The sequence below is a fragment of the Bos grunniens genome, chromosome 20, assembly GCF_055505025.1.
Source record: "Bos grunniens cultivar Pamir isolate PY7600 chromosome 20, Bosgru_T2T1.0, whole genome shotgun sequence".
Lineage (NCBI taxonomy): Eukaryota > Metazoa > Chordata > Mammalia > Artiodactyla > Bovidae > Bos > Bos grunniens.
In genome coordinates this window covers 44,748,786-44,772,122 of record NC_141184.1, presented here as the reverse complement: position 1 = coordinate 44,772,122, position 23,337 = coordinate 44,748,786, and the positions used below count along the sequence as shown (strand labels likewise).

At 39.6% G+C, this 23,337-nt stretch overlaps 2 long non-coding RNA genes across 4 annotated transcripts in view; one reads left to right on the top strand and one right to left on the bottom strand.

Annotated features, from left to right (window-relative positions):
- Positions 1-8,207, bottom strand: part of LOC147350329 (uncharacterized) — a 13,652-nt gene extending 5,445 nt beyond the window's left edge. The window contains exons 1-2 of the long non-coding RNA XR_015149254.1: positions 8,091-8,207; positions 555-742 (exon numbers count right to left, since the gene is read on the bottom strand). This is a non-coding gene — a long non-coding RNA (uncharacterized LOC147350329). The remainder of the gene's footprint in view (positions 1-554; positions 743-8,090) is intronic.
- Positions 6,681-23,337, top strand: LOC147350328 (uncharacterized). Of its 3 annotated transcripts, none has more exons than XR_015149253.1 (4): positions 6,681-7,468; positions 8,101-8,488; positions 18,874-19,004; positions 22,063-23,337. It is a non-coding gene; the product is annotated as an uncharacterized LOC147350328 (long non-coding RNA). The 3 variants fall into 3 exon arrangements; XR_015149251.1 differs by having other exon boundaries at positions 8,101-8,392; positions 22,063-23,334; XR_015149252.1 differs by having other exon boundaries at positions 6,681-7,771; positions 8,101-8,392; positions 22,063-23,334.

Sequence of the window (23,337 nt, the reverse complement as noted above, 5' to 3'; positions counted from 1 at the left end):
AGAAGGCAATGGCACCCCACTCCAGTACTCTTGCCTGGAAAATCCCATGGACTGAGGAGCCTGGTGGGCTGCAGTCCATGGGGTCGCTAAGAGTTGGACACGACTGAGCGACTTCACTTTCACTTTTCACTTTCATGCATTGGAGAAGGAAATGGCAACCCACTTCAGTGTTCTTGCCTGGAGAATCCCAGGGACGGGGGAGCCTGGTGGGCTGCCGTCTGTGGGGTCGCACAGAGTCGGACACGACTGAAGCGACTTAGCAGCAGCAGCAGCAGCAGCAGCAGCTCCATGGTATCTTAGCTTCTAGCAAGAGCCCCCAAACACATTTCATGCATATATTAAAGAAGCAAGGGTCAGTAGAACTGTGACAGGTAGTCTATGTACAGTGTAAGTGTAAATAAGTGTGAGGAGTATGTTTAAAATGACTTTTACATGAATAAACTTTTAAGGAAACTGCTCTCTCCCAGGGTAGGAATGTCAGCATGAGACATTTGTATACATCTGGATACTCTGATCAAGGGCTTCCCAGCTGGTGCTAATGGTAAAGAACCCACCTGCCAATTCAGGAGACATAAGAGACAGAGGTTTGATCCCTGGATTGGGAAGATTCCCTGGAGGAGGGCATGGCAACCCACTGCAGTATTCTTGCCTGGAGAATCCCATGGACAGAGGAGGCTGGTGGGCAACAGTCCATAATGTCACAGAGAGTCACACACGACTGAAGTGACTTAGCACTCACATACTGTAGACAAGAATGCCAACAGGAATTGTATTACCTGATATTTTTCAGTGTTTCAAAGCTAGATTTTTCTTTTAAAGTAAAAACACAGTTAAGAGTGTTATATTTATCAGCACACAACGCAAACTGGTTTTGGCATGTTTCTAATCATATTGTTCCTATAATTGCATTTTCTTCTACTGTTCACAACTAGAAATTTGCTTTCTTTAAATGTGTGTTTTTAAAACCATGAGTTTTTGATTGCTTACTTCTCAGGAAGAAATTAGTATTGGTCTTCTTTCCCTTATGACTAGGTAATACTGTACTAATGAAAAACAGGGCTTCTTTATTTATAATGGCCTTGGGGTCAATTATCAATTTATCATCATGTCCTGCAGATTTAAAATAAAATATGCTGTGCAGTATAACCATTGTACAAAATTGACATTAAGTAGATTCTCTGAGTTTGGACTTAATAAAAAATACAAAGAGTGCTGCCTAAAAGGTTTCTCCAACTATAAATTCTATTAGGTAGCTTTTAATACAAGACAGTAGGAAACTGAACAACTAGATTAGAGAGAATGTTTTTCACCACTGCTCTTTGTCTCATACATGTGAACAGTCATTGGAGGACAGTTTGCTAATTCACAGAAACAATATTTCATATCTCTATAATAAGAATTCAAATGCTGCCTAAAATTGTCCTTATGTCAATCTCTGTATTGATCTTAAAATATTAACAACCAATGTCAACCTACTTGCATGAGACACTCTGTTAACTTTAAGGAATATATGCATATGATATAAGGAGCAATCATTTTTGTTTTTTGTCAAAAATAGCCTTATACAATTACCAATTAATTCATTGGTTCAGATGGTAAAGAATCTGCCTGCAATGTGGGAGACCGGGTTCAATCCCTGGGTGGGGAAGATCCCCTGGAGAAGGGAATGGCTACCCCTTCCAGCATTCTTGCCTGGAGAATCCCATGAACAGAAGAGCCTGGCGGGCTACAGTCCATGGGGTCACAAAGAGTCAGATATGACTGAGCAACTAACACTTCCACTCCACAAATTCAGATCATGTTGAGACTATGCTCTGGGAAGTCTGTGAGATAACATAAAGTTTTATATTTCATTTTTCAAATAGGATGAAAATAACTCCTATTCCCACATATGTATGTTACTGTCCATCCTGAGATCCAGGACCTGTTTATGTGAGATTAAGAGCATATCCTGCCCATGCATGTGTTACAGATGCACAACTTAAAGCCACAGACTCAATTAGACAGACATAAAGAAACAGGCAGAAACAGACATGAAGGTCAATTGTACATTTGTGAGTATGAGGTTGCTTGTAAATTTTCAATGAAAATATGTCTGCTAAGTTCCATCCAATGAAAAATGAGAAAATGCTAGGTATTCTGCTATTAGGTCCTTAACAGCAGTAAGCCCTATTGCGAGTGCTTCCTAGACACATGTGAAGATATCGGTTACTCTGTTGGACAACATGGCTATAGAATAACTCCATCTTCATAGAAAATTCTATTGGACGGTGTTGTTTTGGAAAGCGAGGGATCAATTTCTTATACCTTAACATCCATTACATTTTTACTGGTCTCACTTTTGCAGAGGGACTTGGTTTGGTACTGCCATTGTTAATCCTGCCTATTTTGAATCCTTGTCTGCACATTATGGTTAGTGTTCCTTGGTGAGAAGAGTAGAAATGGGATGTTAAAAAAATAGAGGAATGTAAAGTGAAGGGAAAGACATGAGTATACACAGTAGTGATGCCAAAGGACTTTGACCTTTAGTTCAGAAGCTGTTTCTTTTGGGAAGAAAAAATATTAAATTCACAGAGCCCAGAAGATCCAACATAAAAGTAAAAACAATATTGACAAATTTTGTTTGTTAATTTCAAATGACTACCAGAGCAGAAACTTTACATATTTTCTTAGTGACTAGTTTCTTACTTATATTTTTTCATATTAAATTAAGCAATAACTTAATATGAAAGCATAGGAAATTAAGCATAAGGGCTTCCCTAGTGGCTCAGCTGGTAAAGAATCCACCTGCAATGCAGAACACCTAGGTTCGATCCCTGGGTTGGGAAGATTCTGGAGAAGGGCATGGCAATCCACTCCGGTATTCTTGCCTGGAGAATCCCTATGGACAGAGGAGCCTGGTGGGCTACAAAGAGTTTGACATGACTGAGCAACTAAACACACATAAGAAATTAAAGCATAAGGAAATTAGTATATCTAGGTAGATGGAAATACATAGCCCTGTCATGGGAATCTAAATATCAGGTTTCCATACTAATATTTTATGTAATTGGAAGCACTGAAAATATTTGAACAGAATTTGTTCTTAGGTTCTTTCTAGAATTCAAATTTCTTTCTTTTTGTAACTGTATTTATGTCTATGTCTATTTCTGGCTGCGCTGGATCTTTGTTGCTGCACCCGGGCTTTCTCTAGTTACAGCAGCCAGGGCTACTGTTAGTTCTGGTGTATGAGCTTCTCACCGCAGTGGCTTCTCTTGTTGCGGAGTATGGGCTCAATAGTTGTGGTGAACGGGCTTCACTGCCCCTTGGGATGTGGAATCTGCCTGTACCAGGGACTGAACTCATGTCCCCAGCTTTGGCAGGCAGAGTCTTAATGACTGCACCACCAGGGAAGTCCTAGAATTCAATTTCTAATAAGCCAATTCATAAAGTATATTAATATTAGAGTAAAAAAAAATACCATTTCCTGAAAAAAATTCTTGTTTCAAAGAACTACTTCTGGAAATGCATGGGTTACCATGAACATCTTAGATTATTCGTGAATAGTCATCTGGGAAATTGGTTTAAAGTAAAGTTTATTTGAACTACACAGGTAATGGTCTTTCCCTCATTTGCCAGGAGCAGCCTAGATGGGAAAAGGGTTTTGGTTATACATGTCTATTTCTTTTAATGATTTTTTTCACCATTTACTTTCAAACTGAGTCCTTTAAAAATAATTATAACAATGTCTGGCTGCCCTGAAGAGAAAGACATTATCTATTCTCCAGGAAGGGGATAGCTTGCCTTGAAGCAGATACATTATGCATTAACCACTAGCAGTCTGGGTCCACATGCAGGCACTGTTAGGCAAAACACACCAACAGGTTGCAGAGACAAGGCAGGTTTTCCAGCAGCACCTTCTACTAAGCCCTCCCAAAGCACAGCACACCCCAGGCCCTGTCTGTGCAGTTGATGAATGTACTTCAGGCAGGACTCGGACACGGCTCAGTACAGTTCTCTAAGCGGTGATAAATGACCACCTCTGTGTGAAATGGGTTAGGTGGGAGGGCCACCCTTTGACAAGGCAGAAAATGAAATGATTACTATTGGATTCTATTGACTTGTCTGGTTAGAACAGTTGTGCCTCTTCCTAGAGGTTAATTGGACTTGAACTCAAGAAATTAAGAGGTCAGCGGAGGTCACAGTGACAGCAGGCCTACTTTTAACTTGCTGCTAATAACATTTGGCAGAAGGAGGATGAATCTGGGAATTTTAGTCTGGGTGCAGTTCAATTTCTTTAAGAGTGATGGTTTGTACAAACCTAACTTTGTATCACATATAAAAATTCAATGAGGTTTTAATTCCTACGAGGCACTCCTGTATTGCTATGAATTTTCTTGAAACAATAGACATTAGAATACTATATATTTCCTTGATGTGTGTGTGTGTGTGTGTGTTATAGTATTCTTAGACTAGTTTTATTTTATTGAAGACTCTCCATCAAGAAATCTGGATATAAAAAGAGAAGATTCAGAAATGCTTGAAAATGACATTCTAATGTAGCTACTGGGGTCTTTCTTTTTATCCAACACTAAATGCTACCCACTGTTTATCATGGAAAATGTAAGGAAAGCAGAGAGAAGCATTTTACAATTCATATGTAATATCTATGTGTTTATACATATATTGTATATGTAGTAAGGCATATCCTAATATATTGATACAAACTATTTCACAAGTATGTTTGCAAGCTTCAGACATGTTGATTGGAGACTATGGTAAAATATTTGAGTTGTTACCGCTTCCTGAGAAGAGATCCCAATTTAGTCTCACAAAACTTACTTCAACTTCTCTGTCCTTTTTGTTGTTACTTTATACTTCAGGGTCCCTTGCTTGAACTGACTCTGGCACTTTCCCTGTGGTACCAGCCACTCCACTGCACCCCAGCTGGAGTGAGGGGCTAAGTTCCCAGGTGGTTTTTGAGGGGGACAATGAGCCACAAGGGAGACTAGAGATGGGACTGGTGGAGCCGTACAGATGGTAGCAACAAGGCACATCGCCTAATTAACGGTGCCGCTCCAGCAGCTGTGTAACTGGGGCAACTCCGGGGAGGCAGGCAACAGCCCTGGAAGCAGAGGGCACTGAACCCGCTTTCCAGTTTGTACCAGTCGGGAACTTGTACCGCATGCCTGAGACACTCGGGCATAAAGGAGAACGGCTTCATTGTCCTGAGGATAAAACAAGAGCACAGCTTTGGAGTTCATGTACACAGCTCTTCTTTCTCCAGCTTTATTGAGATATAACTGGCATATGACCTTAAGTTTAAGGTGTACAATGTGTTGATTTGATACACTGTTATATCACAAATGATTACCAACACAGCCTAAGTTAACACTCTCAACATGTCACATAATTACTATTTCTTTTTTTGTGGTGAGAACATATAAGATTTACTTTCTCAACAACTTTCAAGTGTATAATACGTTATTGTTAACTCCAGTATCCATGCTGTGCAGTGTCCCCAAAATATATTCATCTTCTATCTGGAAGTCTGTGGCTCTCTGATCAACATCTACCCATTTTCCCCACCACCAAAGTCCCTGGTAATCTCCAGTCTACTCTCAGTTTCTATGCATTTGGCTTTTTAAAAGTGATATCCAATCCATGTATGAATGATATCATACAATATTTATCTTTCTCTGACATTTCACTTTGTGATATACTCTCCAGTTTCATCCATGTTGAGGCACTGGGAGAAAATATTCGCAGACCAAATATTTCATAAGGGATTGATATAAAGAAATTACAGAGAAATTAACATGTACAATAAATATATAAAGAATTCACACAACTCAGTTTAAAAAATAATCCAATTAAATCAGCAGGGGAACTAAAAAGAAATCTTTCCAAAGACACACAAGTGGCCAACAAATAGATCTCCTTTTTCTAATGAGAAGCTATATTCCCTTAGATGTTATATCTTCCCAGGAAGAGGATTATCACAGCAAAGCTTTAGGAATACCATCCTATCAAAGGAGCATGGTAGTCTACTAACCAGAGACAGCCACCATAGTCCAAAATCTCATTACCAGCTAACTTAATAAATTATCAAATCTCTAAAGCTACCAGAGAACATATGTCAGATTTTGATATATGCTAGAAAGGTGAAAATTGTTCTGGGCTAGAAATCAGGAAGTTTGCATTCTTTGCCACTTAACTAAAAATGATCCTAGACAATTCATTGAATTATATTGGTCCTCAACCCCATCTGTAAAAGGAGGGCATTGGTTTCGCTGATCACTAAAAGCCCTGATAGATTTTAAAAACTGGAGGGTCTATAGCAGTGCACAACCTTGGCACACATTAGATTCACCTGGGGAGCTTTAAAGCAAATTAATCTCCAGTGTAGACCTGGATATTGGCGTGTCTTGAAAGTTCCCCAGGTGATTCTAAAGTGTAGGCAGGGTTGTGACCTATTGCTCTATGATATCACCAAATCTAGGTCATGCCTATAATTATAAGCCTACTCACATTTATAGGACACTCAATATAGGCACCACACTTGGCATCAATTATCTAAATTATGCAATCATTGCAATTTGCCATGGATTAGGTATAATTAGCTCCAATTTACAAATGAGGAAACCGAGGCTTATACAGGTGAAATAAATCATCCAATGATGCCCATCTAGAGAGCAGAAGAGCCAGTGGGATTTGAGCCTGAGTTGGATGCCAGAGCCTGTGCCACTGTGCTGACAGCCTAGGAACATCTCTAGCCCATGTGTGTGTTCAGTCATGTTTGACATTTTGCAACCCCATGGACTGTAGCCCACCAGGTTTCTCTGTCCATGGGATTTTCCAGGCAAGAATACTGGAGTTGGTTGTCACTTCCTACTCCAGGGGATCTTCACAACCCAGGCATCAAACCTGAATCTCTTGAGTCTCCTGCATTGGTAGATGAATCCTTTTACCACTGAACCACCTGGGACATCTCTAGCCTGCTTCTCTACTAAGTCAGACAGTATGAAAAGTGAAAGTGTTAGTCCTTCAGTCGTGTCCAACTCTTTACGACCCCATGAACTATAGCCCACCAGGCTCCTCTGTCCATGGAATTCTCCAGGCAAGAATACTGGAGTGGGTTGCCATCTCCTTCTCCAAGGATCTTCCCAACCCAGGGATCAAACCCAGGTCTCCTACATTGCATTCTTTACCATCTGAGCCATCAGAGAAGCCCCAAGTAGTATCACAGCTGCAATTTGCAGCTGGAAATATCAATGTCTATGACTAGTTTCTCACACCTGTCTGTGCTGATGCTTCCAGAGACAACCTCCATCCTCCACTTAAACCCCCAACCTTCAAGCACTCTATTTGGACAACAGCAAAATCTTTCTAGAAGCTGAACAACTAAATGACTGGATCGAAGCATGTTCCTATGAAGAAGGATGTTGTCCTGATAAAATCCTTGAAGTCTCTCATGACAAAGACAAAGGTATCTACTGATGTGGTGATCTGGATTCAAGCAGTTCATCAAAGACAGATTGGATCTTGAAGCTTTGACTTAACTTTTTTCTTTCTCAGTCACAGGAGAAAAGTCAGAGTGAATCTTAACTAATCATAAAAACTCTGTACCTCAGCTTCAAGCCTATGAAAGCATAGCCTCGTAAAATTAGATTATTTAATTAAAGTGAAAAGAAAGTGAAATGGCTCAGTGGTGTCTGACTCTTTGAGACCCCATGGACTGTATCCTACCAGGCTCCTCAGTCCATAGGATTTTCCAGGCAAGAATACTAGAGTGAGTTGCCATTTCCTTCTCCATATTTAATTAAATGAAAACATATATCAATATAGGCACATTTTGCATTTGAAGGTACAGTGAATGTATTAATTGCACTCCCATTCATTGAAATATGTTATTTTGAAGGAAAATATTACAAAATTTTCAGAATAACTTATAATTAAATCATTGATTAAATCATAAATCGCTTTTTGAGTAAGAACATTTTGATGTTCCAATAACTGTTTGATACGTATAAAATACATCTCTAAATACTTTTGTTTTTGCACAACCAGAAAACTTAAATCATGTCAAGGGTAAAGAAACCTGGACTCACTGTTTTCTAGCTTCTTCCACCAGCATCTCCTGGAAGGAATGCTCGAAGAGCCTCTTGCTGTTAAAGACCATCAATCCTCCTCAGCTGTGTTTCTGCTCCTGACGCCAGGAGGGTAACCCAACTGCTTTACTAAATCCCTGCTCACTTTAGAGAGAACTGAGCATTTGCCATCTATTGAGCCTGGATGCAATTCAGAAAGAAAAGAAAAGCAGCAACTCATATTTGAAGTTAGTCCCAGGTGGGCACGAAGGGATGTTGACACCCATGCCTCAGTGCAGAACTTCCACAAGGGAAAGTGAAAGGTAAATTCCTATCCTTTGAACCATAATGCCTCTAATTTATACTGCAGCCTGTCAACAAAGTATTAACGTGCACTTTACCATGAGGCCTGATTGAAGGTAAGACAACAAGCTACACCTGCTGTGTGTTTATATATATCTATGTTTTAACCTCAATTTTTAAAAATACAGTTTACCAAAATAAAACTAGTAACTTTAAGGCATGAAGCATGCTTTAAGTGATAAAACTAGTGCATTCATTGCACAAAATTTTTAATTAATTTTTATTGGAGTATAGTTGTTTTCAACGTTGTGTTAGTTTCTATGGGACAGCAAAGTGAATCAGCTATACATATAGAGATATAGACATATCCCCTCATTTTTAGATTTCCTTCCCATATAGGTCACCACAGAGCATCAAGTTAGAGTTCCCTGTGTTATACAGAAGGTTCTCATTAGTTATTTATTTTATATGTAGTTATCAATATATTGATTAAATACCTTCCATGTGCCTATCCCTGTGCTGGCTGCCGCTGCTGCTGCTGCTAAGTCGCTTCAGTCGTGTCCGACTCTGTGCGACCCCATGGACTGCAGCCTTCCAGGCTTCTCCGTCCATGGGATTCTCCAAGCAAGAACACAGGAGTGGGTTGCCATTTCCTTCTCCAATACATGAAAGTGAAAAGTGAAAGTGAAGTCACTCAGTCGTGTCTGACTCTTAGCGAGCCCATGGACTGCAGCCTACCAGGCTCCTCCATCCATAGAATTTTCTGGGCAACAGTACTGGAGTGGGGTGCCATTGCCTTCTCCCATCCCTGTGCTGGACCCTGGGATAACTACAAAATCACGATGTCCTCCAAGTCTCAAAAGTTCTACTTGGTTAGCTGAGACATGTGCACTAATAACTTCTGTCAAATTTTAAAACGGACTATTTGGTCACTGCTTCAGTGAAGCCTTGACTTCTATGCTCTGTTTATTTAGAATACTGTTCTTTACTGAGAAATCACAAAACTTTACTCCTCACATTGTATCATTAAACCTTTATAAAATGAGAAGGTTTTGGCAATAATATTTGTAGGCTTAAGTTGGGAAATTTAGTTATAGTGCTTTTTTGCACTTTGAAGAGACAGTAAAACACCTACATATGGGTTACTAGTGTTTACAGAAAGAGAGATATAATGATAGAAAAAAATTTCTCCTTTTGTTTCCTTCCCTTTCTCTCCTTCCCCCACCCTCCAAATTGAGTCCTTGGAGTACAGATTTAGAATTAGGGCACGAAAGGTATGTTTAAGAAGAGAAGAATTTGCTTATTTAAGAGCTTTAGCAGAGGGAGAGTGAGATAAAAGAAGTAGAAAGGTTGGAATGGTGGAATGTTCTGAACTGAATTATTATTGTTGTTCAGTCATTCAGACATGTCCATCTCTCTGCCACCTCATGGACTGCAGCATGGTCAGGCTTCCCTATCCTTCACTATTTCTGGAGGTTGCTCAAACTCATTGAGCTGGTGATACCACCCAATCATCTTGTCCTCTGTCATCTCCTTCTCCTCCTGCCTTCAATCTTTCCCAACATCAGGGTCTTTTCCAATGAGTCAGCTCTTCGCATCAGGTGGCCAAAGGATTCAGTCATTCAGTCATATCCAGCTCTTTGTGACTCTCACGGACTACAGCATACCAAGCTTCTCTGTCCATCACTAATGCCTGGAGCTTGCTCAAACTCATGTCCATTGAGTCGGTGATGCCATCCAACTATCTCATCCTCTACCATCCCTTTCTCCTCCTGCCTTCAATCTTTCCCAGCATCAGGGTCTTTTCCAAGGAGTCAGTTCACATCAGGTGGTGAAAGTATTGCAGTTTCAGTTTCAGGATTAGTCTTTCCAATGAATTTTCAGGACTGATTTCCTTTAGGACTGACTGGTTTGATCTCCTTGTAGTCCAAGGGACTCTCAAGAGTCTTCTCCAACACCACAGTTCAAAAGCATCAATTCTTCAATGTTCAACTTTCTTTATAGTTCAACTGTCACATCCATATATACATGGACCATATTTGAACCAGATGCCATCATCCTCTCCCGAATTTTCATGTTAGAGACCTAGTCCCTAATGTGACTCTCTTTGGAGATAGGAACTTTAAGGATGTGATAAAGGTTAAATGAGATTATAAAGGTGGAGTCCTAATCCAATAGGACTGTTGTCATTGTAAGAAGAGGAAGAAATCCTAAGCAGTAATCGCTCATTTTCTTTCTTGATCTCTCTCTCTCTTTTCCTCTCTTTCTGTTTCTCTTTATTTCTTTCTCCCTTTCTCTCTGCACAGTCTCCAGAACTGGGAAAATAACTTTATGTCATTTAAACCATGCAGTCTATGCTGTCTATGGCATCCTGAGCAGACTAACACATTGAAGGAATCTAGGTGTAGGTAGATGAATGGAAAATTGCTGCTGGCAAGGTACCCAACATGACTCTTATGAGAAAGAATGTCTTATGTGGAATTGAGAGGGTTTTTGTGTGTTGATGCTTAGAAAGATTTAAGGCAAAAGGAGAATGGGGGAGACAGAAGATGAGACGGTTAGATAGCATCACGGATTCAATGGGCATGAGTTTGAGCAAACTTTGGGAGATAGTGGAGGACAGAGGAGCCTGGCATGCTGCAGTCCGTGGGGTTGCAAAGAGTTGGATACAGCTAAACAACTGCGTAACAACAAACCAAAGCATTCTACCTGTGACCACAACTTTAGTAGAATCTGCTGTGAGTATATATGTTCATTGTTCACCTTTTAATTTGCTCCTAGCAGTCAAGGAAGGGGCAGAATTTCATACCTGGGTAGACATAATGCAAACCAGGAACAGCACACACAAAGAAGAGCCCAGGGACAGCTGGTGGCCAGGGGAATACAAGTTGGGAGCAGGGGTGACATTGCAGAATTTGGGGGAATGACTTAGACTTTGGACAACCTTATCTAGATCAAGATATCTCTAATACTTCTATGTAAAGATGAAGGAACGGGGCTTTGGGAGGTGAGGACTAAAGCCTTCCTGGGCTGCATTCTTGTCCATCTGGAAAATAACAACAAGTTTTTGGAATTCCATATGCAGTACTTTTTTGTTTGTTCACTAGGATACTGCTTCTCATTTGCTTTAGACAATATAACAAAAAATTTTTTTCAGTCCTTGACATTTGTGCCACGTTTTTAAGTTTCCCAGTCTTATTGATAGAAAATTCATGTAATAATTATATCCAGCATTGTTCAAAAAACGAAATTAGATGATTGGGTGTGAAACCACCTAGCAAACTGTCAAGTTGTATAAACTGTAGGGTGTTATTGTTATTTCTTGTTCAACTGTATCAATTCAGTTGCTCAGTCATGTCTCTCTGTGACCCATTGAATTGCAGCATGCTAGGCCTCCATGTCCATCGCCAACTCTGGGAATTCACTCAAATTCATGTCCACCGAGTCGGTGATGCCATCCAGCCATCTCATCCTCTGTCATCCCCTTCTCCTCCTGCCCCCAATCCCTCCCAGCCTCAGAGTCTTTTCTAATGAGTCAACTCTTCGTATGAGGTGGCTAAAGTACTGGAGTTTCAGCTTTAGCATCAGTCCTTCCAATGAATACCCAGGACTGATCTCCTTTAGGGTAGACTGGTTGGATCTCCTTGCAGTCCAAGGGACTCTCAAGAGTCTTCTCCAATACCACAGTTCAAAAGCATCAATTCTTCAGCGCTCAGCCTTCTTCACAGTCCAACTCTCACATCCATACATGACCACTGGAAAAACCATAGCCTTGACTAGACAGACCTTTGTTGGCAAAGTAATGTCTCTAATACGCTATCTAGGTTGGTCATAACTTTCCTTCCAAGGAGTAAACGTCTTTTAATTTCATGGCTGCAGTCACCATCTGCAGTGATTTTGGAGCCCAAACAAATAAAGTCTGACACTGTTTCCCTATCTATTTGCCATGAAGTGATGGGACCAGATGCCATGATCTTAGTTTTCTGAATGTTGAGCTTTAAGCCAACTGTCTCACTCTCCTCTTTCACTTTCATCAAGAGGCTCTTTAGTTCCTCATCACTTTCTGCCATAAGGGTGGTGTCATCTGCATATCTGAGGTTATTGACATATCTCCCGGCAATCTTGATTCCAGCTTGTGCTTCTTCCAGCTCAGCGTTTCTCATGATGTAGTCTGCATATAAGTTAAATAAGCAGGCTGACAATATAGTCTTGATGTACTCCTTCTCTTATTGGCAACCAGTCTGTTGTTCCATGTCCAGTTCTAATCCTGACCTACATATAGGTTTCTCAAGAGGCAGGTCAGGTGGTCTGGTATTCCCATCTCTTTCAGAATTTTCCACAGTATTGTGATCCACACAGTCAAAAGCTTTGGCATCGTCAATAAAGCAGAAATAGATGTTTTTCTGGAACTGTCTTGTTTTTTTGATGATCCAGTGGATGTTGGCAATTTGATCTCTGATTCCTCTGCCTTTTCTAAAACCAGCTTGAACATCTGGAAGTTCATGGTTCACGTATTGCTGAAGCCTGGCTTGGAGAATTTTGAGCAGTACTTTACTAGCATGTGAGATAAGCGCAATTGTGTGGTAGTTTAAGCATTCTTTGGCATTGCCTTTCTTTGGGATTGGAATGAAAACGGACCTTTTCCAGTCCTGTGGCCACTGCTGAGTTTTCCAAATTTGCTGGCATATTGGGTGTAGCACTTTCACAGCATCATCTTTCAAGATTTGAAATAGCTCCACTGGAATTCCATCACCTCCACTAGCTTTGTTTGTAGTGGTACTTCCTAAGGTGCACCTGACTTCACATTCCAGGATGTCTTGCTCTAGGTGAGTGTGAATGATCACAGCTTTTTGGTTATCTGGGTTATGAAGATCTTTTTTGTGTAGTTCTTCCATGTATTCTTTCCACCTCTTCTTAATATCCTCTGCTTCTGTTAGGTCCATACCATTTCTGTCCTTTATTGTGCCCATCTTTGCATGAAATGTTCCCTTGGTATCTCTAATTTTCTTGAAGAGATCTCTAGTCTTTCCCATTCTGTTGTTGTCCTCCATTTCTTTGCACTGATTGCTGACGAAGGCTTTCTTATCGCTCCTTGCTATTTGGAACTCTGCATTCAAATGGGAATATCTTTCCTTTTCTCCTTTGCTTTTCACTTCTCTTCTTTTCACAGCTATTTGTAAGGCCTCCCCAGACAGCCATTTTGCTTTTTTGCATTTCTTTTCCATGGGATGGTCTTGATTCCTATCTCCTGTACAATGTCTTGTGTTCAACTGTATAGTAGCTTCTTATAAACATGTTTTTATTTATCTGATGAGTGAAGGAAGATGTCATTTTCATGTTAGAAACTGCTTAGACTCAGGAAATGCAGTCTTCTTAACTAGAACTGGAAACACTCTTGACTCTTATTAGAACCCACACACAGTTTCAGTAGAAACATCCAACTCATGAGGCAGAAAAATGGAAAAATACTGGAATTTTTCTGATAGTCCAGTGGTTAGAACTCTGTGCCTCCACTGCAGGGGTCATGGGTTCACTCCCTGGTCAGGGAACTAAGATCCCATATGACACACAGCATGGAAAAAAGAGAGAGAGAGAGAGAGAAACACTGTGCAGTTAAACAGTCCCAAGTTAATTAAACTATTGCTTATCCTGCACCATGTTCCTGAACAACCCTATGACTCAGTTGCCTCCTCTGTGAAATGGACCAATGCATTATTGTCAGTTTTGCTGTGAGGATAAAAGAGATAAAACAAAGTGTGGTTTCCCAAGTGTCCTTTACAGGAATACATATCTGTGTAATCCTTATAGAAATGACTCATTAGTGAACTGGGAAAGACAGACGATTGTCATCACAGGGTTGCCCGATATATGACAGGAAAGTCCACACATAGCAAACATTACTTCCCTTCTTTTTAAGGAGAATTAGTCTTAGGTACTTCCCCAATGGATCAGACGGTAAACCACCTGCCTACAATAGGGGAGACCCGGGTTCGATCCCTGGATCAGGAATATCCTCTGGAGAAGAAAATGGCAACCCACTCCAGTACTCTTGCCTGGAAAATCCCATGGACAGAGGAGCCTGGTAGGGTACAGTACATGGGGTTGCAAAGAGTCGGACATAACTGAGCGACTTCACTTTCTTTCTTTCTTTCTTTTTCCTGAATCTTAGGTAAGCCTTCCCTGGTGGCTCAGCAGTAAAGAATCTGCCTGTCAGATCAGGAGATGCAGGTTTGATCCCTGGCTTTGGAAGATCCTGTGGAGAAGGAAATGACAACCCCCTCCAGTATTCTTGCCTGAAGAAGAGCATGGACAGAGGAGTCTGGCAGGCTACATTCCATGGGATTGGAAAGAGTAGGACATGACTGAATGACTATACAACAAGAGTCTTAGGTAGACTTAATCTGTGAAATGAAAGGGAGATTTAAAAAAAAATTACATTCACACTATATTAAGACCAGGGTTCCTTTATGTAATTAAAAGAGCAGATAAGAGAGATAAATAAGGCTAGGGCAACAAATATATATTTATTTTGTCAAGTGGGTTTCCAGTCAGTCCTTAAAGCTGTTTACCTCAGTAAAGAACTGGCTTACAATTGATCTGATTTTCTGTCAGGGGGATTGTGCTAATGTTAACACAGCTCCACTGGGTCTGGCACATTAAAGCGGCCCCAAAGGGTGAAGGCAGTTACTGAAAGAGAAAGAATAGAAGGGCTTTTAAACTCTCCAGTTTCTAGTGCAGGTGAGATCATATTGGACGCAGTATAGTCATTGCTTTTCCCTGAACAGTGGAGCAATTCAAAGACCCTTATATTTTTGCATCACAAGTACCAACGAAAATATTTACATTTTAATCCATTGCATTTAAAGCTTTTTTTTTGTAGACATTTAGAATACAGCAATTTTGTCTGAAGCTGAGTTAAAGAAAAAAAAAATTAAAGGTAAACATTTATTTCAATAAATGTTTCTATTTCATCAGAGATTTAAACAAGAATATCCACAGTGAGTGGAAAGGTAAACCAACGTTTAAAAAATTGAAACAGTAAGAAAATAGAATAATGACAAAGGTATTTTGTTCCACATATTAACTGATGCTTGGGAGCAATTTCGTTCTTGACTGGCTCTTGGGTACTCAGAAATTCCTTTTCCTTATATTACTTAGAATTTGATAAAGATTCTGACATTTGGAATATGATTTTGGAGTACAGTAATGAGATTTTTAAGTACCTTGAATGTTTTATTTGAGTGAAAATATTAATTTTTGCCAGTATAGAAGTAAAACTAGAATAAATTCTAGGAGATAAAATATCTGTAGCAATCTAACTAAAAATAGATGTTATTATTATATATTATTTTTTCTCTTGGTATAAAAATGACCCCTAAAGTAATTCAGAACACTTTCAGTTCACTTCGGTTACTCAGTCAGATCCGACTCTTTGTGATCCCATGGACTGTAGCACGCCAGGCTTCCCTGTCTATCACCAACTCCCAGAGCTTGCTTAAACTCATGTCCATCAAGTCGGTGATGCCATCCAACCATCTCATCCTCTGTTGTCCCCTTCTCCTCCTGCCTTCAATTTCTCTATCATCAAGGTCTTTTCCAGTGAGTTCAGTTCTTTGAATCAGGTGGCCAAAGTACTGAAGTTTGAGCTTCAGCATCAGCCCTTCCAGTGAGTATTCAGGATTGATTTCCTTTAGGATTGACTGGCTTGATCTCCTTGTAGTCCAAAGGATTCTCAAGAGTCTTCTCCAACACCACAGTTCAAAAGCATCAATTCTTCAATGCTCAGCTTTCTTTATAGTCCACCTCTCACATCCATACATGACCACTGGAAAAACCATAGCTTTGACTAGACAGACCTTTGTCCATGAAGTAATGTCTCTGCTTTTTAATATGCTGTTTAGGTTGGTCATAGATTTTCTTCCAAGGAACAAGTGTGTTTTAATTTGATGGCTGCAATCACCATCTGCAGTGATTTTGGAGCCCAAGAAAGTAAAGTCTGTCACTGTTTCCATTGCTTCCCCATCTATTTGCCATGAAATGATGGGACCAGCTACCATGATCTTCATTTTTTGAAAGTTGAGTTTTAAGCCAACTTTTTCACTCTCCTCTTTCACTCTCATCAAAAGGCGCTTTAGTTCTTCTTCACTTTCTGCCATGAGTGGTATTATCTGTGTATCTGAGGTTATTGATGTTCTCCCGGCAATCTTGATTCTAGCTTGTGCTTCGTCCAGCCTGGCATTTCGCATGATGTACTCTGCATAAAAGTTAAATAAGCAGAGTGACAATATACAGTCTTGACGTACTCCTTTCCCAATTTGGAACCAGTCTGCTGTTCCATGTCCAATTCTAACTGTTGCTTCTTGACCTGCATACAGATTTCTCAGGAGGACAGTAAGGTGATGTGGTATTCCCATCTCTTGAAGAATGTTCCACAGTTTGTTGTGATTCACACAGTCAAAGGCTTTGGCATAGTCAGTAAAGCAGAAATAGATGTTTTTCTCGAACTCTCTTGCTTTTTCGATGATCCAGCGGATGTTGGCAATTTGATCTCTGGTTCCTCTGCCTTTTCTAAATCCAACTTGAACATCTGGAAGTTAATGGTTAACATACTGTTGAAGTCTGGCTTGGAGAATTTTGAACATTACTTGCTAGCATGTGAGATGAGTACGGGTTATGCAGTAGTTTGAACATTCTTTGTCATTGCCTTTCTTTGTGACTGGAATGAAAACTGACCTTTTCCATTCCTCTGGCCACTGCTGAGTTTTCCAAATTTGCTGGCATATTGAGTAAAGAACTTTCACAGCATCATCTTTTAGGATTTGAAATAGCTCAACTGGAATTCCATCACCCCCACTAACTTTGTTCTTGGTGATGTTGCTTCCTAAGGCCTACTTGACTTTGCATTCCAGAATGTCTAGCTCTAGGTGAGGAATCACCACCATTGTGGTTATCTGAGTCATGAAGGTCTTTTTTGTATAGTTTTTCTGTGTATTCTTGCCACCTCTTCTTACTGTCTTCTGCTCAGTTAGGTCCATACCATTTCTGTCCTTTATTGTGCTCATCTTTGCATGAAATAGTCCCTTGGTATCTCTGATTTTCATGAAGAGATCTCTAGTGTTTCCCAGTCTATTGGTTTCCTCTATTTCTCTGCATTGATCACTGAGGAAGGCTTTTTATCTCTCCTTGCTATGCTTTGGAACTCTGCATTTGGATGGGTATATCTTTCCTTTTCTCCTTTGACTTTAGCTTCTCTTCAGAACACTTTAGAAAAAAACACTTCTCTTCAGAACCCTTAGGAAAGTGTTAAATGCACTACTTCTTTAAACACTTTTAAGAATTAACAAGTTAAACATAGACCAATAAAGCAAAGTAAAGAATTATCTTGAGGTCAAATATATTCCAATAAATAAGACAGTGATGGGGACTTAGAATAATAAGGTAAGTTTCAATGCTAACTAGTCCCCAAGGTCCCTGAGAAGTCCTCTGTTACTTCAGTGAACACAATATTTCCAATACCTAACTTACTAGCTAACAAAATAATGAAAGAAGAAAGGGAGGAAAGGAGTGAAGAAGAAAGGAAAGACAAAGAGAAAAATAAGAAAGGAAGAAAGATAGAAGAAGGGACGGACTAGCTAACAGTGTAGAAATAGGGATTCAGTGTATATCAAGCACTCAATAAATCACATCTAGTATTATACCACTGTTGTCAATATCAGAGACTGAGTTTTAGAAACCTTATATAAGGATCATGAGTTTTCAGTAGCACTACATGAAGATTTGAGCCTTAGAGAGGGTTAAATTGCAAGTCTCCTGTGTGTCTTAAACAAAGAATTACTTGAAGAGTCAGGATTAGAAAAGCTGAATGATGCAACAGTGAAGCCAAAGGTCAGGATACAGCTGTCCAGGAGCATGAAGTAGTCCTAATGACACCTCATATGGATGGGGAGCAAGGAGAAACTTCTACACTACCTTCTACCATAACAATTCAGTCACAATGGTTAATGTGTTAGTCACGCACTCGTGTAAGACTCTTTGTGATCACATGGACTGTAGCCCATGAGGCTCCTCTGTCCATGGAATTCTCCAGGCAAGAATACTGGAGTGGGTTGCCATTTCCTTCTTTAGGGACAATTATTAATAGCATAAATTAATTTAGAAATGAGGTAAATAATAAAATCCATCAATAATATAAAAGAAGTGGAGGTGTTAATAGGTGGATTTAATACACCCAGGTATTTGGCAGAGTGAAAGAAGCGAATCAAGAAAATGTTATATTATGCATGGTTCAATAAGTGAACATTGCAAAGACAGAGGAAAACAATAGAATGGGAAAGACTAAAGATCTCTTCAGGAAGGCACCTTACCTGCCTCCTGAGAAATCTGTATGCAGGTCAAAAAGCAACAGTTAGAACTGGACATGGAACAATGGACTGGTTCTAAATAAGGAAAAGAGTACACCAAGGCTGTATATTGTCACCCTGCTTATTTAACTTCTATGCAGAGAACCTCATGTGAAATGCTGGGCTGGATGAATCACAAGATAGAGTCAAGATTGCTGGGAGAACTGTCAGTAACCTCAAATGACACCACCCTTATGGAAGAAGGTGAAGAGGAACTAAAGAGCCTCTTGATGTAAGTGAAAGAGGAGAGTGAAAAAGTTGGTTTAAAATTCAACATTCAAAAAACAAAGATCATGGTATGCTGTCCCATCACTTCATGGCAAATAGATGGGGAAACAATGGAAACAGTGACAGACTTTATTTTCTTGGGTTCCAAAATCACTGAAAGAAATTAAAAGACACTTGCTCATTGGAAGAAAAGTTTTGAAAAACCTAGACAACATATTAAAAAGCAGAGACATTACTTAGCAGACAAAGGTCTGTCTAGTCAAAGCTATGGTTTTTCCAGTAGTCATGTACAGATGTAGTAGTCATGTACAGATGTTCGAGTTGGACCCTAAGAAACTGAACACTGAAGGATTGATGCTTTTAAACTGTGGTGTTTGGGAAGACTCTTGAGAGTCCCTTGGACTGCAAGGAGATCAAACCAGTCAATCCCAAAGGAAATCAGTCCTGAATATTCACTGGAAGGACTGATGCTGAAGTGGAAGCTCCAACACTTCGGCCACCTGATGCGAAGAACTGACTCTTTGGAAAAGACCCTGATGCTCAAAAAGATTGAAAACAGAAAGGGAAGGGAACAACAGCGGGTGAGATGGTTGGATGGCACCACCAACTCGATGGACATGGTTTTGAGCATGCTCTGGCAGTTGGTGATGGACAGGAAAACCTGGCGTGCTGCAGTCCGTGGGGTTGCAAAGAGTCGGCACAACTGAACAACTGAACTGAACATTTTATAGAAAAATTCTCTTAGTGACAAAGTTATAGATGGATAACAGAGTAGTAGTTGCCAGAGACTAAGAATGGCAAAGTGGGGATTGGTGTAGTATATAAGAGTCTCTTTGTGGTGACCAAGTGGTTCTGTCTTAAGCATGGTGGTAGTTCATAAATCTATACATGCAACAATATATCATAGAACTAGCTCATATAGAATTACACATATATGCACACACATTAGTGCCTATAAAACTCCTGAAATCTGAACGTCCATAGTCTTGTTAGTAATGTTGTGTTAATGTCAATTTTCTGGTTTTGATATTGTATTCTAGTTATATAAGGTGTTACCATTGAAGGAAATTTGTTGAAAGGTTTATGAGGACCTCAGTACTGTGCTTTCAACTTGCTCTGAGAATCTAATTATTTCAAAATAAAGGGTTTAAAATTTTAAACTCACAAAAAGAAGACTGAGGCAATAATCACAAAAGGCCTAAAATAAAATGTAAAATTCTTAATAATTATATAGTTCAGTCATTCAGTCATGTCTGACTCTTTGCAACCCCATGGACTGCAGCACGCCAGGCTTCCCTGTCTATCACCAACTCCTGGAACATACTCAGACTCATGTCCATCGAGGCAGTGATGCCATCCAACCATCTCATCCTCTGTCGTCTGCTTCTCCTACTGCCTTCAATCTTTCCCAGCATCAGGGTGTTTTCCACTGAGTCAGTTCTTCACATCAGGTGGCCAAAGTATTTTAGCTTCAACTCTTCAACTTCAGCATCAGTCCTTCTAAAGAATATTCAGTACTGATTTCTTTTAGGATCGACTGATTTGATGTCCTAGATGTCCAAGGAACCCTCAAGATTCCTCTCCAACACCACAGTTGAAAGGCATCAATCCTTTGGTGCTCAGCTTTCTTTATTGTCCAACTCTCACATCCATACATAACTACTAGAAAAACCATAGCTTTGACTATATGGGCTTTTGTCAGTAAAGTTAATGTCTCTGCTTTTTAATATGCTGTCTAGATTTGTCAATCAAGACTTAAAATGAGGCAGTAACAGAGGAAGTGAAGAGACATACCTCTGCTTGATAGTTGAGGAAAAAACCAATTCTAGGTATAGAATCCCAGGAATACCTAGTACGCGTCCCTGCCCCTGCTACACACATATACACGGACTACCTATTTTTTACAAATATTGAAAAATCATTCACTTAACTCATATTCACTAAATATATTTTTTATTATCCATGTGCTCTGTCATGTCCAACTCTTGACAACCCCAAGGGCTGTAACCTGCCAGTCTCCGTTTTCCATACAATTTTCCAGGCAAGAACACTGGAGTGGGTAGCCATTTTGTACTGCAGGGGACCTTCCCGACCCAAGGATCAAACCCACATCTCTTGCGTCTCTTGGGTCTCCTGCGTCTCCTGCATTGGCAGATGGATTCTTTACCACTGTGCCACTTTGTAGTCTACATACTGTTTTTTTGTATTAATAACTTCCTAGAAGTGATAAGAAAAATGAATAATAACTGAAAAAACACAAACATATGTTTCTACAAAGTTTGAATTAATAAAATTAAATATCACCATATGATTGATCCAGTTTGCTGTCTCTGGTATTGGCTCCGAGGGGCATGATGTGGCTGCTGTTTTAAGCTTGAAGTTTGGGGAATATCTCAGAAATCCACTAGATTTCTGTAATAAACTTCATGGTTATGAGACCAGGTTCAACAAAGCTGGTCTATAAAATATTAACCTGACCCAGGAAAAGAATAGGTTCATTATGTTTTCTATGTAGGAGATATAAGGAAAGACCTATTAATTTAGAACCTAAAAGTATATATATCTGAGGAAAGAACATCAGAAAAAAACAGCTAACATACCTACAGTATCCAGAAATACTGTTTCCAGCTTTTAGCTCTAGATCCCAGATTGATTTGTGCCTGCTGGGCTACTTTGTTTCATTTCTTTGTCATGATAAATAAATTGTCCAACTATATTTGAAATACATCTATATTTTTAGTCTATGGCTTATCATCTTTTAGAGATGCATTTCATGATCTTATTCCTTACTAGAAACACAGAAATCATTACTAGATTTTAATAATTCCAATCATTCAGGGGTCAGTGTCACCAAATTTAGCAGACTATAGCAAATGGAGAAGAAATTTAAGAAAACAACTGCCCCAATATTTGCTCAATATAAAAAGAATTATTTTTCTCCTTTGTACAAAATTGTGAACCAAGTTTATTTAATTACAAAGACTTCCACTTTGTCTAATATTAGAAGACATTGTCTTGTCTTTGGCAACCCAACTCTCTAATGTGAGTTCTCTTTAATACAGATGTTTACCAAGGTTTTCATCAAAATGGACCAGTTTCATATGCATGGAAACAGTAAAACAACTTGTATTTTGGTAGCTGATCTTCCAAGGTGTCCTTACAGTTAATCATTTCTCCCAGTGTTGTGCCATTGAATAGTTTATTCTCCTTGAATCTGGCTGGTGCTGTGACAAACTTACAGCTAGTATAGTCCCACAGAAATTATTCTGTATGATTATAAAGACTACATTATAAGGAGCCTTGCAACTTTTGCCTTGATGTCTCGGGATGCTTACTCAGGAAGCCAACAGCCATGTAAGATGTTGCTCTACCAAGATACCACCAGCTTTTAAGAAAACAAAGGTGACCTTGTGGACACACAGATCCCCAGGCAATGCCTGACTTTTCCAGCCATCCCAGCCCAAGTACCATATATGAAAAAGGAAGATATCCGAGTCCTCTCGCCACGTGACTGAACCAATACTTCAACTGCAATCTCCTGAGAATATCGCAGAATTGACCAGCTGCGTCCTGTCAAGGCACAGAATTGTGAGAGAGAAGAGTAAATTGTTATTTTAAGCCACTGAATTTTGTGATGCTTTATGGTACAGCAATGGGTAACTGGAATATTTATTCATTGGGAAAACGGGTTTGTTGTCTTTACTCAAACATTTGCCACCTGTTACTTCATGAAAAGTTTAAGTACAGAGGGGTGAATTTTGCTTGAATCAATTTTAAGAGTGAAATATTTTATGCATATGTATAAGCAACTACTCCCCCACGTCTTTTTGACTCTCAAACAGTTTCATTTCTCATTTGATGAGCATTTTAATTCTGGCAGAAATACAAAAGTGATTTCAAAATTTTCTTTCTCTTGTTTCTGAAAAAAAAAAAAGTGGGGTCATTCCCACAGTAGAGGCAGGCCTTGGACGAAATTGACTTTCCACTCAAAATGTATCCAAACCTTCGATTTTTACTAAGAAGGCTATCTTTCTTGGAACATTTAGTTTTTCTTATTTTCCATGCTTGCGGTAGCAGTTGGCTTACTTATCAGGACCATTTACGTCATTTGATTACTGAATAAAAGAAGTAAACACAGATATTTGAGCGGTAATGATACGCCAGGCACTACAGGAGGTGCTTGGAATGGAACAGTAAACAGGTGGACTTTGTCCCTAACTATCTGGAGCTTATAGATTAGTGGAAATGACCATCAGTTTCCAGATTTTCTCTCATCATGGACCTCGTCTTTTTTAAAGAAAGTTTTCTCATGGTGTACCTAGACAAGAAGACATAAC